Raw genomic sequence first — 20,413 nt, forward strand, 5'->3', positions numbered from 1 at the left:
TGCTTAGTAGTTATCAAAAAAGTAGCTTTTCTTGAAGTGGAGGATGCGTTAAAAAATAAGGGAGTCATTTGAGCAAGTTGTAAAGCAAGGTCAATTTTTTTTTACATCAATGCTGTTTTCTGTGAATGTTAGCTAAGTGAAAAATATGTGTGTGAGCAGATGCTACGTTCAGTTTTAAATGTGACAATAGAGCTCTTGTTCATGTCTTCCGATTCAAGGTCGGTATTCGCTGCCAAATGCAAATATCAAGAAACGCATGCGTGGGGTAGATAGTCTGCATTCTTAAAGGAAAGCAAATGGAGGGTTATTTTTACCGCGTTAGCATTGTCGTTTAAAAAGTTACAGTGATTTTCATTATATGTTAAGAAAGTGTCACTGATGAAGATTGAAAATAAATCCTTATAAATAACAGGGACTGGTGTATTTTAGAAAAGGTGTGTAACATTACATGAATTGTAAAAAAAAAATAATGTAATTGAAAGTGTATGGTTTGAAAATGAAATGTAGAGGTTTATAGTTCACGCTTTGAAAGCGGTTCTAGAGGGTCAGATGCATGATAGATTTATAAAAAATAGAACATGCTTTTCAATAGTATTATGGAAAAAATATGTGCCTTTATGTACTATTTAGATTATCTGCCTGTTGCCTATTGTTTGAGTTTTAGTAATCCTGTGTCTTATAAGTTTTCCAGGGGCGGTTTGAGGTTCATGGTGGGCTTGAGCAGGGAGGGTAGGTTGGGGGTTTGTAATAGGGGGTCCGGGTGGGGTGGAGTGTGGAGTTTAATGAAGAGTGAGGGGGGCGGGGGGTTAGGGTGTTTGGTAATGGAGCAGAGTCAGTGGACGCCAAATTTCTGTTATGGGGTGCCACGGAACTATGTATCCATTCTCAGAGGTGTATTATATTAAGGATATATATTAACATGGTGGCTCTTGTGGTTTTGTGGTTCTGTGCATGTGTATAATGCTGGCCCTGTAGTTTTTGTCTATGGACCTCATTACGACACAGGGGAGCCACGTTGCACAGTTGGAGATCAGAGACTTAGGAAATAAAACTTTATGATAGCAAGGGCTCTAAGCGATACAAATCGCCCGTTCTCGGTGTAAAAAATATCACCGCTATTGGTGGTATTTTCTACGGTGTTAGTGCTCGAAGGAGAATAGTAACATATATGTGAAAGAAAATTCTGTAACAGGCTCAGCATTTCACATTATCACGTGAAAACAAAAGTTGTTCTCACATAGCAATAAGTCTCTTATAATTAAGGAACGGAGTGTATATAGTGCTATTTACTACACTGCTATGTGAACGATGTCGAATGTTTCATAAGAGGAGGCTTTAAAAGTTTTTCGATAAACTGGTTTTCCAGGGAAGTGGGTGGAGTGTTCCGTGTAAATTGCAGATTAGAAACTAGTAAGAACCAATTGGAAGTGTTGTTCTAAAGTCACATGACTTCACATGCATGTGTCGCTGCCTCTGTGCGATTGGTGGGTGCGCGCACCTGGTCGCGCACTAAAAGAAAGCGGCGAGAAAATATCAGCTAATATGCTCTTGGAGCTCGTTTTGGTACAAATAGTTAGTTCTGAAAAGAACTTTTTTTTTTTTTTTTTTGGAAACAATTGTTATGATGCTTTTGATTTCTTAAAGTTGCTACGACATTTTTCAGTATGTCATACTATCCAAATAAAGTGAAGAAATGTAACTTTTCTTGGAGCATTTATGACTCTCAATTTTGTGTTTAATTAGAATAAAGCTTTGCTCTCCGTATACAAGAAGTTTTCCACAGTTCTTGCATTTCATGTGCACGTTCGCCAGATATGGTTTGAAGTCCATCTCAGCACTCAATGGAGATACAGGTCGTTCTGCAGAAGATGTGCTGGTCACTTCTGATGGTTATAGCGTGGCCTCCGTTTTTCTAGTCAAAGGTGGTCGCTCATTTCCTTCAGATTCGGAAGATGAATGCGGAACGGTAGCCATTGCAGCAAAGTCTTCGGGAAGATGTTCAACGTTGTTCTCTATTGAGAGTAGAAAAGAAAGTGATGGAAGTGGGTGGAGTGCTGTGTGTAAATTCCAGAATAGAAACTACCAACAACCAATTGCAAGTGTTGTTTTCAAGTCACATGACTTTACATGCGCTTCTCAGGACGTGTAGGCGGTGACACTATCTAGTTACAAACGTGATTTGGAAGTAGCGATGTTCTTTAGTGAAGTTTAAAAACGTGAAAAGAAGTGAATTCAAACACATACGGATTTCACATATTTTTAGAGCTCGATTTAAGTATACAATTATTAAATTATAAAACCTTTTATATTTTTTAAAAAAAATATTAGGGTGTGTACAATCAGTCACGCACGAACGATTTAAAAAAATTCGGCTCCATTTAATTGAAAGGTTTGTATGACAAAAAAAAAGCCTAGGGTCAGTGTCTTAACGTACTATAAGTTCTTTCATTGGTCTATGAAGAAATTCATTAGGTTTAAATTGGAAAGCTTTCATGAAATATATAGGTGGGTGCGTGCACTCAGTTGTGCATGTAAGGTTGGTATGTCGATATTTATTTCAGGTATATCTTTCATACTTAGGAACTAGCATTCAAAAAACCTATAAAATTCACTGAAAAAACCATAGGTTTTACACACGTTATAGTTAGGAAATAGCATTTGAAAAACCTATGAAATTCACTGAAAAAACCCTAGGTTTTACACACGTTATAGTTAGGAAGTAGCATTTAAAAAACCTATGAAATTCACTGAAAAAACCATAGGTTGGACACATGTTATAGTTAGCTGGACATTTTACTCATATAAAACCAATGAAATTCCCCGTTATAGTTACTTCAGCTAACTATAACTCGCGCGCCCGTAATGCACTGGTGATGACTTCACATATTACATCACTCATGACATGGTCATGACATCACTCATGACATCACTAATGACATCTCAAATGACATCACTGATGACATCATCCTTGTGGAAGAGTGGCAGACCTTCACTCACCCTAATATAACCTTTATTACAGACACTCAAAAAGTAGAAAATAACAATTTCAATACAATAGCCATACCAATGCCACTTAAAACACACCTATTTAGTAATTCGAAGATCTATATACACAACCACTTATTCATCAACAGATATATACAGTAAATCATATATTATATACAGTCACTCATATATGTATTCAGTCATCATATGTTCTTATACACTGATACATCCTGATCATCCTGTTTCACACCGACACTCAAGCATAGAGTTATTCACACATAAGTTATATGTACTAGTTTAAAACATATGTACTTACTCAGAAATACACTATTAAAACAGTTATTCATTCACTTAGACAGTCATATATACACTCATACAGAAAAAAAACAAATAATAACCTATATGCCTTTCACCACACAAACTCACTCACCCATACAGTCTAGCATATATGCTGCCTACAACACATACAAACAGTAAGTCACTCATTCATGCATCTATGCACTACATAAGATCTCTCAACGAAGCATATTGACACTTAGACACTCAGACACTCCAACTAATAATCAAACAAATAATAACCTATATAGACATTATGTATCACTCATATAGCTACTCACTAACACATGCAGCCACTTACATAGAAACTGAGAGACAGATACATATATGTATATATTTAAACATTACTCATTAGCCCATGTACTCATCAAGATATACTTAATCAGTCAGTAATACAATCTATTTTTCACCTAAAAAGCAGCTATTTATACACTTATATGCTCAATTCTTCCACAAGGATGATGTCATCAGTGATGTCATTTGAGATGTCATTAGTGATGTCATGAGTGATGTCACTGACCATGTCATGAGTGATGTAATATGTGAAGTCATCAGCAGTGCATTGCGGACGCGCGAGTTATAGTTAGCTGAAGTAACTATAACGGGGAATTTCATTGGTTTTATATGAGTAAAATGTCCAGCTAACTATAACATGTGTCAAACCTATGGTTTTTTCAGTGAATTTCATAGGTTTTTTAAATGCTACTTCCTAACTATAACGTGTGTAAAACCTAGGGTTTTTTCAGTGAATATATATATATATATATGTATATATATATATATATAGATATATATATCTATATATATATATATATATATATATATATTCACTGAAAAAAACATAGGTTTCACACCAGTTATAGTTAGGAATTAGCATTTAAAAAACCTAATAAATTCACTGTAAAAAACATAGGTTTCACACCAGTTATAGTTAGGTGGAAATTTTACTCGCATAAAACCGTTGAAATTCCCACGTTATAGTTAGTTGGACTCACTATAACTTGCGCGTGCAATGCACTGCTGATGATGTCACATATTACATCACTCATGACATGGTCAGTGACATCACTCATGATATCACTGATGACATCTCAAATGACATCACTGTTGACATCATCCAGGGAATGTGTATCTTTCTGAAAAATAAATATTTTTTATATTTGTATATCTAAAGGTTTATGGAAGAATAAATGGGTAAATAAATGTCTAAATTGATTTTTTTTGGTGTAAAATTGATTGGTTAACTGACTTATTAAATGTATCTTAGTGAATACATATATTAGCGAGTAATGTTTAAATATTTAAATATCTGTATCTGTGTCTCACTTTGTGTATAAGTGGCTGCATGGGTTGGTGAGTAGCTACATGAGTGTGTATATGGGTTATTAGTTATTTTTTTGAGTATCAGTATCAGTGTCTGTATGGTTCGGTGGGGGATATTACTTAGAGCACAGATGCATGAATGAGTGACTCACTATTTGTATGTATTTTGAAGACAGCATGTGTGCAAGACTGTATGGGTGGATGATTGTGTGTATGGGTGGGTTAGTGAGTATGTGTTTTTATAATTGATTGTTTAAGAGAGTAAATATGTTTCCGTTTCTGTAGAAGTATGTGTAGTGGTGTGCATATAGCAGTATAATCAAGTAAATGGTTTTTTGATAGTTTATTTGCATGTATGAATTTGTGTGTGAGTAACTATATGGATGAGTATTAGTGTGTAACAGGATGTATGAGTAAGTACATGCATGAGTGACTATATAGAACTGTTGGTGAATGAGTGGATGTGTATGTAGATGTTGGAATTACCTAATAAGTTGTTGTAATTGGTATTGGTTTCTCCTTTTTTAAGAAAATGTTAGTTTCTATTTTTGAATGTGTGTGTCAAAGGTTATTTTATGCTGATAGGAGGTCTGCCACTTTGTCACAAGGATGTTGTCATGAGTGATGTCATTTGAGATGTCATCAGTGATGTCATGAGTGATGTCACTGACTATGTCATGAGTGATGTAATATGTGACGTCATCAGCAGTGCATTGCACGCACAAGTTATAGTGAGTCCAACTAACTATAACGTGGGAATTTCAATGGTTTTATGCGAGTAAAATTTCCACCTAACTATAACTGGTGTGAAACCTATGGTTTTTTCAGTGAATATATATATATTTAGACACATTTAGACCTATAAGTCACTCCTATGGCAGGCCTTGACAATCCTGTGAAGAATCTGCGACACAGGACATGGACTTCCAGACATCTCCAAGGCTGACACGAGTCCCCATCAATGCTGAGACCTGTAGGTATCACGAGAGACGTGAGACTTGAACTCCTGGACATCCTGCACATTTGCTAGTTTATCAGCTTCCCGAGCTTTTCTGAAGTTGTGCATTGGGCTTCATGTAGTCCAAGCATTGAGCACCTTTTGCATCAAAGATTGTGGGCCTACACTCCACGAGTGTTCCGTGGGCCCACTTTCAGCATTTCAGCTTGAGGTGCCTTCGCAATCTCTAGTCCGTTGGCTAGTGGGTCCCCACAAATGAATCTACTTTGTTTCTAGGGCTTTTCTGGTTGCTCCAGATGGGCCCTGACTCTCCCCCAAAGGGTGAGTTCCTCAGACCTTGCTGGTCTGCACCAAAGCCAATATTGTCTTCTTGCGTGGGTTGCTGTTGCCAAATCTTCTTCGGTCCAATACGGTTACCGATGCTGCAGCACTCGACATCCGACATGGGACTGCTCGAATCAAGCTCCTGGTTGTCGTTGACACCTCCTGGACCTCGTGGCTGAAGAGTCAAGCTTCACCTACTTCACTTAAAAGTACCCAACATCAGCTGGCATCTTCCTGTCGCTATCCTGGTCACTGGCTAGTGACCCAGACTCTATCCCCTTTGCTTTCAGGTTCTTCATATCTCAAATCCACCCTTGGATCCATCCAGGCACTCTTCTCCTGGACGCCTGCAGCACTTCTTTGCAGCTCTCCACTGGAATCAATGACGAAACCTGACACGAAAAGACACCTATGCACCCGGCTTCCCTGGGTGACGTAACACGAGTACTTCGGTGCTCCCATGGGTCTTGGCTCTCGAAGTGTCCAGTACTGAAAGGGTTTTACCATAGTTCACTCCTAAGTGTACTTGAACTGTAACTTTAAACTTTCTCCATAGAAGTCAATGGTGATTTGCGGCTTTGTTTAGACACTGCGCACGTCCCCCGTGGGTCTCCTGCATCTCTACCTTGGGAGGTTCCTGGTTGCCCCAGCGATTCTACAGGCCCTAGGCCTAACTTCAATCCCTCATGAGGTTTTTATACCACTTTCTTAGAATATGGATTGTGAGGCCCCTAGGGCAAAACGTATACTGTGCTAATTTTATTTACCGTGTGCTATTTAAGTTCTTGTATTGCATTTTTGCCTCTAGCCTCATAAAGAGACTACATATATACCTGGTGTGGTGCTCTTTAATTTGATTATTCAAGAGATTATAGACTGGTAAAACAAGATGCTTTACATTCCTTCAAGACTTAGCCTGAAGGCTGCTCTCCACAGCTACCACTAGGATAGCTTTCTATAAAGGTTGTTTTAAACCTATCATCAATAAGGGTCGTTTGGATTGGTGCAAGGTGCCCACTTGAATAGTGGACATCATATGCCAGGTCAACTTTTAACAGACGTCATTAAGATGAGTGGCTAAGGCTAAGGAAAACATGTCAGGGACATAATTACTCCATCAGTACCAACCTGAAAGGTCACCGAAATGATGGACACATATAATTTTGGTGACCGCCAATGGAGTATTATCAAACACCAGACGTCTGTAGGCCGACGATGGAGGATAACCACAGGTTGGATAGATACACTTCTGTCAAGGCTGACGGAGTCTCTTCCCTCAAGTATATAAATTAGGGCTGGGCATAGTTTGCAAAGTAGCGCTACGCGTAGCTACGCGAAGTGCACTTCACACTAAGCGAGCTACGCGTAGCACTACGCGAACTGCGTAGTACCCTGTTCGCACTTTGCAAGATGCCGTTTTCAATGATTGCACAGTGCGGACAAGCATCCAGCACTGTGCAATCATTGAAAACGGCATCTTGCACAGTGCGAGCTGTAGTTTTCTGCCGCTCAAGTAAATTTTTACTCGAGCGGCAGCTTTCTCAACACGGACTGGTAGTTTCTCATCGCGAGCTGTTGCAAGCATAGGCGACCACTCGCAATGAGAAACCTGACCTCCCTGCGTTGAGAATCTCGCCGCTAAGTTTATTTTCCACGCTCGCGATCAGCAACTTGATGTTGCTGATCACGAACAAGGAAAAAGTCTTGCGGGGATGTCATTTTGCTTTCTCGCAGTCGCCAACTTGACGTTGAGGACCGCGAGCAAGCAAAAAAAGACAGTTGCACAATGCTACGCTAAGCTTGTTTGCACTGTGCTACATGCAGTTTGCGTAGTGCGAAGTAGCACAAACTTTGCAAATTACATGAGCGTAGCATAGTGCTTTGCCCAGGGTTAATATAAATAGAAAGTCAAAGTAACTAGCCCTGTGTAGAGGTGGGTGGAATTTGAGTAGTCGTGCTACGCAAATTATTGTGAAATTGTTAAAAATCTCTGCAAGCACGCAGAAACTCCACGAAGGGGCAGTTGCTTGTCCCGGCCGTTCGCAATGTGTTTTCGTGTGCTCAGAGGAAAATATATCGCTAACTTGCCCATGCGGTCGTTAATGGGCGCGGCCACCTTGTTTTTCACTTGTCCCGCCCGCTCGCGATGGTTATTTCCTTTTTCGGGTCACGTATTGCATGCTCGTGCCCGCTTGTGACGCTTATTTCCTATTTCGGGTCGCGTATTGCATGCTCCTGCCGGTTCACGATAAGTATTTCCTGTTTGGGAACGCGTATTACGTGTTCGGGAATGCTTTTTGCGTGTCCGGGGGAAAATATTGCGCAAACTTGCCCATGTGGTCGCAATGGGCGCTGCCATCTTGTTTTTCACTCTATTGCTATGGTTCTGTGCCTGATTTTCAATCCTTCCTCAATCTTTTAATCCTTTGTTTCTGGAAACTTTTTAAAAATCTTTTTCCTGATTCTATAGTTTGAGTTTTTTTTCTACTTTTTGTGTTTTTCACTCTTTTTTCTATTACCTGCTTTTTTCATTTCCTTTACTTACTTTTTTCATTCATACCTTTTCTTTTCTGACCACCCCCCGCCTACCCAGAACCATGGCAAAGGGCCGCAGGGCTTGTAGTCGCAGACAGAGCCTCGACCACCTTCCTTGCGGAAGGCAGTGCCATCACGGGGTGCAGCCACGGGCCTTATTTGGTGAGGCAGAAGAGGCCGCACTGTTTTTTTTGGTGCATGCCACCTCCCCTTAACCTTGGCAGCAGGCCTGGGTCCGGATACGGGCTCCGTGAGCATTGGCAGCAGTCGGGAAAGGTGCGTTGTGCAGTGTTTCACTGCTCTGGTGTCTGGCGCACCAATAACCAGTTGACAAACCGGTGGTCCGATATTCTGGACCGGCAGGAGGACCTGCTGGACCTGCTAGGAGTGGAGGTGGCTTGGTGAGTAGCTATTTAATATTACTGCTTTGTGTCCTTCTGCTCTGTAGTATATATTGCGAATATATTTTTTTCCGACCAGCAAGAATGCTGCTGCTTACATTGCAGGTAAATTATGTTTACAAATCTTCTGTGATTGTTATGATACAGGTCCTCAGCACTACTAATCTTACTTGTTTGCAACTTTGCGCGCGCTTTGGCCTGATTATGTAAGAGTTTACTTTAGAGAACTTAAGTTAGGTAATGCTAGAGAGACTCTAGTCCTTCCTTTGTCCTGTGCCAATAAGAAGAGATAGTTGTGGATTGATAGGTTTAGTTACTTATAAGTATTAGTTGGTAATTTTTAAGTGGTGTGGGTGACGCATCCTCTTTCAATTCACGTGCTGCTGAGTGCTGCTTACCCCAGTCCTCAGTAGAACCTTTTTTCGTTTGTTTAGTGAGTGTTAATAGGTTTATCATCACTAGCAGAACATCAGCATCTACTAACCAACAATTTGGTGTATGCAAATATGTATGCATGTGACCTCCATCTATACAAATTTTAGGACTAATATAAATGGAAATGCAAACTTAGTGAACAATTGGCCCGTCTGGAATAGGTGGGCTAGGTCATGTGGTACATAGGCTTACTGGAAGGTCCATGAATCTCGCAATACTACTAGTTGATCAGATTATATTGGTCAATTTTATTGCAATTCTTGATCACAAAAATGTTTTTGGAGCATATTTTACAATATTTTATATGTTTCACACCAAACATTAATGTTGGTCTCTTTCTTTATTAAATATTACATGATCAGCACCCAGGGGCAAGAAGACGGGGTCCGAGTCAGCGGAACCTGACCATCATGCCTCCCAAGGCAAGGACCACTCCTCTACAAAGCGTTCTGCTGCTGGCCCCAGTAAGTCCTCCAGTGCCCAATATTAATAATTATATTTCCCTAACTTTTCCTGTACCTTATTTTTTCTGAATATTATTTCGGTTTTCTAATTTTTCTTTTTACAAATTCTTCTTCGATCTAGACTATCTGTTTCTAAATTCTTGTTATCCCTGCCTCTAACTGCCTCTGCTAGACTCTCTGTACTACTACTATTAGTCTGTCTGTAGCTAAGCTTTCCCAGTTGGCCACTCTTTATTTAAAAGGTTTTAAATAAAACTCAGATTCACCAATAGCTCTAGCCATTGAGTCCAGTCTTTTGGGTTGTCTTCTTCTAGTCTTATTAATCTTGAGATTTTTTTGACAATTCCCACCAAAAAAATGCCCAACCATAGAACATACTACTACTGTTGTAGGGATTCTGCACAATCAGAACTTTTCACAAGAAAATAGGGCGTGGTGATGGGAGGTTGGACCTTCCTCACACCTCAATCAGAACCCACCACAATCCCCTGACCGACTAGTTATAGTGTCTCATTGCTATTAGCTCTCCGAACCCCCCAAGATACCTAATGAGTAGACAACCCAGAACATAACACTGCCAACCTCTCAGCCGCAGAAGCAATGCACACCCTTTCACTCACTCACTCGTGTAAATCCACATCAAATACCACTGAGTCGATGTAAGTTCAAAAGGTTTATTTTCAACTGACAAGCTATGTACATTGTTCTATAATACAGTACCAACAGCAAAATGGATGAGAGTAAAACAGGAAACCTTGTTACACTTAGTAACACTTACAATTACAAATCCATAGGAGACAAAAGGCGAAATCATGATAACGGCAAAAAAAAAGGGGATGATCGACGGAGTGTTGAACATTGCAAGCACTCACCCCCAGTCAACTGATCTGGGTTTAATCCAACATCATTCTTTATCTCACGCCGTCACCCCAGTTCAGACATGGCCATATGTAAATCAGCCTGACCCTGTGCCTCACAGGAAGAGCCTAGCCTGAACTGCCAAGCCATGTCTTCCCTGGACCAGAAACAAGCATCCTAGGACCAGATTCAGGCTAATCAGCCATCATCAGCCAGGCTAGCTTGAATCCAGTGACAAAGTGAGCAAGGGACACACGTCTTGGCATACCCTCCAACTTAGGGCGAACAAAGCAAAACCAAAAGGGGTGATGGACAGAGTGTTGAACATTGCAAACACTCACCCCCAGTCAACTGATCTGGGTTTAATCCATCATCATTCTTTAGCTCACTCCGCCACCCCAGCTCAGGCATGGCCATATGCAAATAAGTCTGACCCTGTGCCTAATGGGAACAGTCCAGCCTGAAATACTAAGTCATGTCTTCCCTGGACCAGAAACAAGCATCCTTGGACCAGTTTCTTGCAAATCGGCCATCATCAGCCAGGCTAGCTTGAATCCAGTGGCAAAGTAAGCAAGGGCCACGTCTGGGCATACCCTGCCAACTTAGGGTGAATAAAGCAAAACCAAAGGGGGTGATGGACGGAGTGTTGAACATTGCAAGCACTCACCCCCAGTCAACTTATCTGGGTTTAATCCATCATCATTCTTTAGCTCAATCTGCCACCCCAGTTCAGACATGGCAATATGCAAATCATTCTGACCCTGTGCCTAATGGGAACAGTTCAACCAAACTGCCAAGCCATGTCTTCCCTGGACCGGAAACAAGCATCCTGGGACAGGTTTCTGGCTAATCAGCCGTCATCAGCCAAGCTAGCTTGAATACAGTGGCAAAGTGAGCAAGGGACACACATCGGGGCACATCCTGCCAAGTTAGGGCGAACAAAGCAAAACCAAAGGGGATGATGGACGGAGTGTTGAACATTGCAAGCACTCACCCCCAGTCAAATGATCTGGGTTTAATCCGTCATCATTCTTTAGCTCACACCACCACCTTAGTTCAGACATGGCCATATGCAGATCAGTCTGACCCTGTGCCTCAGGGGAACAGTCCAGCCGGAACTGCCAAGCCATGTCTTCCCTGGACGGGAACCAAGCATCCTCGGACCGGTTTCTGGCTAATCATCCGTCATCAGCTAGGCTAGCTTGAATCCAGTGGCAAAGTGAGCAAGGGACCCACGTCTGGGCATACCCTGCCAACTTAGGGTGAACAAAAGCAAAACCAAAGGGGATGATGGACGGAGTGTTGAACATTGCAAGCACTCACCCCCAGTGAACTGATTTGGGTTTAATCCATCATCATTCGTTAGCTCACCCGGCCACCCCAGTTCACAGAAGGTCATATGCAAATCAGTTTGACCCTGTGCCTCATTTGATCAGTTGAGCCCGAACTGCCAAGCCATTTCTTTCCTGGACCGGAAACTAGCATCCTGGGACCGGTTTCTGGCTAATCATCCGTCATCAGCCAGGCGAGCTTGAATGCAATGGCAAAGTGAGCAAGGGACACACATCTGGGCATATCCTGCCAACTTAGGGCGAACAAAGCAAAACCAAAGGGGATGATGGACGGAGTGATGAACATTGCAAGCACTCACCCCCAGTCAACTGATCAGGGTTTAATCCATCATCATTCGTTAGCTCACCCCGCCACCCCAGTTCACACATGGTCATATGCAAATCAGTCTGACCCTGTGCCTCATTTGAACAGTCGAACCCGAACTGCCAGGCCATTTCTTTCCTGGACCGAAAAAAAGCATCCTGGGATCGGTTTCTGGTTAATCAGCCATCATCAGTCAGGCTAGCTTGAATCCAGTGGCAAAGTGAGCAAGGGACCCACGTCTGGGCATACCGTGCCAAATTAGGGCGAACAAATCAAAATCAAAGGGGATGATGGACGGAGTGTTGAACATTCAAGCACTCACTTCCAGTCGACTGATCTGGGTTTAATCCATCATCTTTCTTCAGCTCTCTCCGTCACCCCAGTTCAGACATGGCCATATGCAAATCAGCCTGACCCTGTGCCTCAAAGGAACAGCCTAGCCCGAACTGCCAAGCCATGTCTTCCCTGTACCAGAAACAAGCATCCTGGGACCAGATGCAGGCTAATCAGCTCTCATCAGCCAGTCTAGCTTGAATCCAGTGGCAAAGTGGGCAAGGGACCCACGGCTTGGCATACCCTGCCAACTTAGAGCGAGCAAAGCAAAACCAAAGGGGGTGATGGACGGAGTGTTGAACATTCTAAGCACTCACCCCCAGTCATCTGATCTGGGTTTAATCCATCATCATTCTTTAGCTCACTCCACCACCCTTGTTCAGACATTTCCATATGCAAATCAGTCTGACCCTGTGCCTCGCAGGAACAGCCTAGCCCGAACTGCCAAGCCATGTCTTCCCTGGACCGGAAACAAGCATCCTGGGACCATATTCAGGCTAATCTGCTCTCATCAGCCAGGCTAGCTTGAATCCAGTGGCAAAGTGAGCAAGGGACCCACGTCTTGGCATACCCTGCCAACTTAGTGCGAGCAAAGCAAAACCAAAGGGGGTGATGGACGGTGTGTTGAACATACCAAGCACTCACCCCCAGTCAACTGATCTGGGTTTAATCCATCAAAATTCTTTATCTCACTCCACCACCACAGTTCAGACATGGCCATATCAAATCAGTCTGACCCTGTGCCTCATGGGAACAGTCCAGCCTGAAATACTAAGTCATGTCTTCCCTGGACCAGAAACAAGCATCCTGGGACCAGATTCAGGCTAATCTGCCACCATCAGCCAGGCTAGCTTGAATCCAGTGGCAAAGTGAGCAAGGAACCCACGTCTTGGCATACCCTGCCAACTTAGGGCAAACAAAGCAAAACCAAAGGGGGTGATTGACGGAGTGTTGAACATTATAAGCCCTCACCCCCAGTCAACTAATCTGGGTTTAATCCATCATCATTATTTAGCTCACTCCGCCACCCCAGTTCAGACATGGCCACATGCAAATCAGTCTGACCCTGCGCCTCATGTGAATAGTCTAGACCGAAATACTAAGTCATGTCTTCCCTGGACCAGAAACAAGCACCCTTGGACCAGTTTCTGGTTAATCAGCCATCATCAGTCAGGCTAGCTTGAATCCAGAGGCAAAGTCAGCAAGGGACCCACGTCTGTGCATACCAAGACAAATTATGGCGAACAAAGCAAAATCAAAGGGGATGATGGACGGAGTGTTGAACATTGCAAGAACTCACCTCCAGTCTACTTATCGGTGTTTAATCCATCATCTTTCTTTATCTCACTTCGTCACCCCAGTTCAGACATGGCCATATGCAAATCAGCCTGACCCTCTGCCTCACAGGAACAGCCTAGCCTGAACTGCCAAGCCATGTCTACCCTGGACCAGAAATAATCATCCTGGGACCAGATTCAGGCTAATCAGCCATCATCAGCCAGGCTAGCTTGAATCCAGTGGCAAAGTAAGCAAGGGCCCACGTCTGGGCACACCCTGCCAACTTAGGGTGAACAAAGCAAAACCAAAGGGAGTGATGGTTGGAGTGTTGAACATTGCAAGCACTCACCCCCATTCAACTTATCAGGGTTTAATCCATCATCTATCTTTAGTTCAATCTGTCACCCCAGTTCCAACATGGCCATATGCAAATCAGCCTGACCCTGTGCCTCGCAGGAACAGCCTAGCCCAAACTGCCAAGCCATGTCTTCCCTGGACCGGAAACAAGCATCCTGGGACCATATTCAGGCTAATCTGCTCTCATCAGCCAGGCTAGCTTGAATCCAGTGGCAAAGTGAGCAAGGGACCCACGTCTTGGCATACCTTGACAACTTAGTGCGAGCAAAGCAAAACCAAAGGGGGTGATGGACGGAGTGTTGAACATACCAAGCACTCACCCCCAGTCAACTGATCTGGGTTTAATCCATCAAAATTCTTTATCTCACTCCACCACCACAGTTCAGACATGGCCATATCAAATCAGTCTGACCCTGTGCCTCATGGGAACAGTCCAGCCTGAAATACTAAGTCATGTCTTCCCTGGACCAGAAACAAGCATCCTGGGACCAGATTCAGGCTAATCTGCCACCATCAGCCAGGCTAGCTTGAATCCAGTGACAAAGTGAGCAAGGAACCCACGTCTTGGCATGCCCTGCCAACTTAGGGCAAACAAAGCAAAACCAAAGGGGGTGATTGACGGAGTGTTGAACATTATAAGCCTTCACCCCCAGTCAACTAATCTGGGTTTAATCCATCATCATTATTTAGCTCACTCCGCCACCCCAGTTCAGACATGGCCATATGCAAATCAGTCTGACCCTGCGCCTCATGTGAATAGTCTAGACCGAAATACTAAGTCATGTCTTCCCTGGACCAGAAACAAGCACCCTTGGACCAGTTTCTGGTTAATCAGCCATCATCAGTCAGGCTAGCTTGAATCCAGAGGCAAAGTCAGCAAGGGACCCACGTCTGTGCATACCAAAACAAATTATGGCGAACAAAGCAAAATCAAAGGGGATGATGGACGGAGTGTTGAACATTGCAAGCACTCACCTCCAGTCTACTTATCGGTGTTTAATCCATCATCTTTCTTTATCTCACTTCGTCACCCCAGTTCAGACATGGCCATATGCAAATCAGCCTGACCCTCTGCCTCACAGGAACAGCCTAGCCTGAACTGCCAAGCCATGTCTACCCTGGACCAGAAATAATCATCCTGGGACCAGATTCAGGCTAATCAGCCATCATCAGCCAGGCTAGCTTGAATCCAGTGGCAAAGTAAGCAAGGGCCCACGTCTGGGCACACCCTGCCAACTTAGGGTGAACAAAGCAAAACCAAAGGGAGTGATGGTTGGAGTGTTGAACATTGCAAGCACTCACCCCCAGTCAACTTATCAGGGTTTAATCCATCATCATTCTTTAGCTCAATCCGCAACTCCAGTTCAGACATGGCAATATGCAAATCATTCTGACCCTGTGCCTAATGGGAACAGTTCAGACCGAACTGCCAAGCCATGTCTTCCCTGCACCAGAAACAAGCATCCTGGGACTGGTTTCTGGCTAATCAGCCGTCATCAGCCAAGCTAGCTTGAATCAAGTGGCAAAGTGAGCAAGGGACACACATCTGGGCATATCCTGCCAACTTAGGGCGAAGAAAGCAAAACTAAAGAGTGTGATGGACGGAGTGTTGAACATTGCAAGCACTCATCCCCAGTCAACTGATCTGGGTTTAATCCATCATCATTCTTTAGCTCACTCCACCACCTTAGTTCAGACAAGGCCATATGCAAATCAGTCCGACACTTTGCCTCATGGGATCAGTCCAGCCGGATCCGCCAAGCCATGTCTTCCTTGCACCGGAAACAAGCATCCAGGGACCGGTTTCTGGCTAATCAGGCTTGATCAGCCAGGCTAGCTTGAATCCAGTGGCAAAGTAAGCAAGGGACCCACATCTGGGCATTCCCTGCCAACTTAGTGCGAAGAAAGCAAAACCAAAGAGTGTGATGGACGGAGTGTTGAACATTGCAAGCACTCACCCCCAGTCAACTGATCCTGGTTTAATCCATCATCAATTATTAGCTTACTCCACCACCTTAGTTCAGACATGGCCATATGCAAATCAGTCTAACCTAGTGCCTCAGGGGAACAGTCCAGCCAGAACTGCCAAGCCATGTCTTCCCTGGACCAGAAACAAGCATCCTGGGACAGGTTTCTGGCTAATCAGCTGTCATCAGCCAGGCTAGCTTGAATCCAGTGGCAATGTGAGCAAGGGTCCCACGTCTGGGCATACCCTGCCAACTTAGGGCGAACAAAGCAAAACCAAAGGGGGTGATGGACGGAGTGTTGAAAATTGCAAGCTTTCCCCCCCTAGTCACCTGATCCGGGTTTAATCCGTCATCATTCTTTAGCTCACTCCACCACCTTAGTTCAGACATGGCCATATGCAAATCAGTCTGACCCTGTGCCTCAGGGGAACAGTCCAGCCAGAAATGCCAAGCCATGTCTTCCCTGGACCGGAAACAAGCATCTAGGGACAGGTTTCTGGCTAATAAGGTGTCATCAGCCAGGCTAGCTTGAATCCAGTGGCAATGTGAGCAAGGGACCCACGTCTGGGCATACCCTGCCAACTTAGGGCGAACAAAGCAAAACCAAGGGGGGTGATGGACGGAGTGTTGAACATTGCAAGCACTCACCCCCGTCAACTTATCTGGGTTTAATCCATCATCATTCTTTAGCTCAATCCACCACCCCAGTTCAGACATGGCAATATGCAAATCAGTCTGACCCTGTGCCTAATAGGAACAGTTTAGACCGAACTGTCAAGCCATGTCTTCCCTGGACCGGAAACAAGTATCCTGAGACAGGTTTCTGGCTAATCAGCCGTCATCAGCCAAGCTAGCTTGAATGCAGTGGCAAAGTGAGCAAGGGACACACATCTGGGCATATCCTGCCAACTTCGGGCGAACAAAGCAAAACCAAAGGGGATGATGGACGGAGTGTTGAACATTGCAAGCACTCACCCCCAGTCAAATGATCTGGGTTTAATCCGTCATCATTCTTTAGCTCACACCACCACCTTAGTTCAGACATGGCCATATGCAAATCAGTCTGCCCCTGTGCCTCAGGGGAACAGTCCAGCCGGAACTGCCAAGCCATGTCTTCCCTGGACCAGAACCAAGCATCCTGGGACCGGTTTCTGGCTAATCATCCGTCATCAGCCAGGCTAGCTTGAATCCAGTGGCAAAGTGAGCAAGGGACCCACGTCTGGCCATACCCTGCCAACTTAGGGTGAACAAAAGCAAAACCAAAGGGGATGATGGACGGAGTGTTGAACATTGCAAGCACTCACCCCCAGTGAACTGATTTGGGTTTAATCCATCATCATTCGTTAGCTCACCCGGCCACCCCAGTTCACAGAAGGTCATATGCAAATCAGTTTGACCCTGTGCCTCATTTGATCAGTTGAGCCCGAACTGCCAAGCCATTTCTTTCCTGGACCGGAAACTAGCATCCTGGGACCGGTTTCTGGCTAATCATCCGTCATCAGCCAGGCTAGCTTGAATCCAGTGGCAATGTGAGCAAGGGTCCCACGTCTGGGCATACCCTGCCAACTTAGGGCGAACAAAGCAAAACCAAAGGGGGTGATGGACGGAGTGTTGAAAATTTCAAGCTTTCCCCCCCTAGTCACCTGATCCGGGTTTAATCCATCATCATTCTTTAGCTCACTCCACCACCTTAGTTCAGACATGGCCATATGCAAATCAGTCTGACCCTGTGCCTCAGGGGAACAGTCCAGCCAGAAATGCCAAGCCATGTCTTCCCTGGACCGGAAACAAGCATCTAGGGACAGGTTTCTGGCTAATAAGGTGTCATCAGCCAGGCTAGCTTGAATCCAGTGGCAATGTGAGCAAGGGACCCACGTCTGGGCATACCCTGCCAACTTAGGGCGAACAAAGCAAAACCAAGGGGGGTGATGGACGGAGTGTTGAACATTGCAAGCACTCACCCCCGTCAACTTATCTGGGTTTAATCCATCATCATTCTTTAGCTCAATCCACCACCCCAGTTCAGACATGGCAATATGCAAATCAGTCTGACCCTGTGCCTAATAGGAACAGTTTAGACCGAACTGTCAAGCCATGTCTTCCCTGGACCGGAAACAAGTATCCTGAGACAGGTTTCTGGCTAATCAGCCGTCATCAGCCAAGCTAGCTTGAATGCAGTGGCAAAGTGAGCAAGGGACACACATCTGGGCATATCCTGCCAACTTCGGGCGAACAAAGCAAAACCAAAGGGGATGATGGACGGAGTGTTGAACATTGCAAGCACTCACCCCCAGTCAAATGATCTGGGTTTAATCCGTCATCATTCTTTAGCTCACACCACCACCTTAGTTCAGACATGGCCATATGCAAATCAGTCTGCGCCTGTGCCTCAGGGGAACAGTCCAGCCGGAACTGCCAAGCCATGTCTTCCCTGGACCGGAACCAAGCATCCTGGGACCGGTTTCTGGCTAATCATCCGTCATCAGCCAGGCTAGCTTGAATCCAGTGGCAAAGTGAGCAAGGGACCCACGTCTGGCCATACCCTGCCAACTTAGGGTGAACAAAAGCAAAACCAAAGGGGATGATGGACGGAGTGTTGAACATTGCAAGCACTCACCCCCAGTGAACTGATTTGGGTTTAATCCATCATCATTCGTTAGCTCACCCGGCCACCCCAGTTCACAGAAGGTCATATGCAAATCAGTTTGACCCTGTGCCTCATTTGATCAGTTGAGCCCGAACTGCCAAGCCATTTCTTTCCTGGACCGGAAACTAGCATCCTGGGACCGGTTTCTGGCTAATCATCCGTCATCAGCCAGGCTAGCTTGAATGCAATGGCAAAGTGAGCAAGGGACACACATCTGGGCATATCCTGCCAACTTAGGGCGAACAAAGCAAAACCAAAGGGGATGATGGACGGAGTGTTGAACATTGCAAGCACTCACCCCCAGTCAACTGATCAGGGTTTAATCCATCATCATTCGTTAGCTCACCCCGCCACCCCAGTTCACACATGGTCATATGCAAATCAGTCTGACCCTGTGCCTCATTTGAACAGTCGAACCCGAACTGCCATGCCATTTCTTTCCTGGACCGAAAAAAAGCATCCTGGGATCGGTTTCTGGTTAATCAGCCATCATCAGTCAGGCTAGCTTGAATCCAGTGGCAAAGTGAGCAAGGGACCCACGTCTGGGCATACCGTGCCAAATTAGGGCGAACAAATCAAAATCAAAGGGGATGATGGACGGAGTGTTGAACATTCAAGCACTCACTTCCAGTCGACTGATCTGGGTTTAATCCATCATCTTTCTTCAGCTCTCTCCGTCACCCCAGTTCAGACATGGCCATATGCAAATCAGCCTGACCCTGTGCCTCAAAGGAACAGCCTAACCCGAACTGCCAAGCCATGTCTTTCCTGTACCAGAAACAAGCATCCTGGGACCAGATTCAGGCTAATCAGCTCTCATCAGCCAGTCTAGCTTGAATCCAGTGGCAAAGTGAGCAAGGGACCCACGGCTTGGCATACCCTGCCAACTTAGAGCGAGCAAAGCAAAACCAAAGGGGGTGATGGACGGAGTGTTGAACATTCTAAGCACTCACCCCCAGTCATCTGATCTGGGTTTAATCCATCATCATTCTTTAGCTCACTCCACCACCCTTGTTCAGACATTGCCATATGCAAATCAGTCTGACCCTGTGCCTCATAGGAGCAGTCCAGCCCGAAATACTAAGTCATGTCTTCCCTGGACCAGAAACAAGCATCCTGGGACCAGATTCAGGCTAATAAGCCACCGTCAGCCAGGCTAGCTTGAATCCAGTGGCAAAGTGAGCAGGGACCCACGTCTTGCCATACCCTGCCTACTTAGGGCAAACAGAGCAAAACCAAAGGGGGTGATGGACGGAGTGTTGAACATTACAAGCCCTCACCCCCAATCAACTGATATGGGTTTAATCCAGCATCATTATTTAGCTCACTCTGCTACTCCAGTTCAGACATGGCCATATGCAAATCAGTCCTACCCTGTGCCTCATGGGAACAGTCCAGACCGAAATACTAACTCATGTCTTCCCTGGACCAGAAATAAGCATCCTGGGACCGGTTTATGGCTAACCATCCATCATCAGCCAGGCTAGCTTGAATCTAGTGGCAAAGTAAGCAAGGGACCCACGTCTGGGCATACCCAGCCAACTTAGGGCGAAAAA

The sequence above is a fragment of the Lissotriton vulgaris genome, chromosome 1_1 (genome assembly GCF_964263255.1).
Source record: "Lissotriton vulgaris chromosome 1_1, aLisVul1.2, whole genome shotgun sequence".
NCBI lineage: Eukaryota > Metazoa > Chordata > Amphibia > Caudata > Salamandridae > Lissotriton > Lissotriton vulgaris.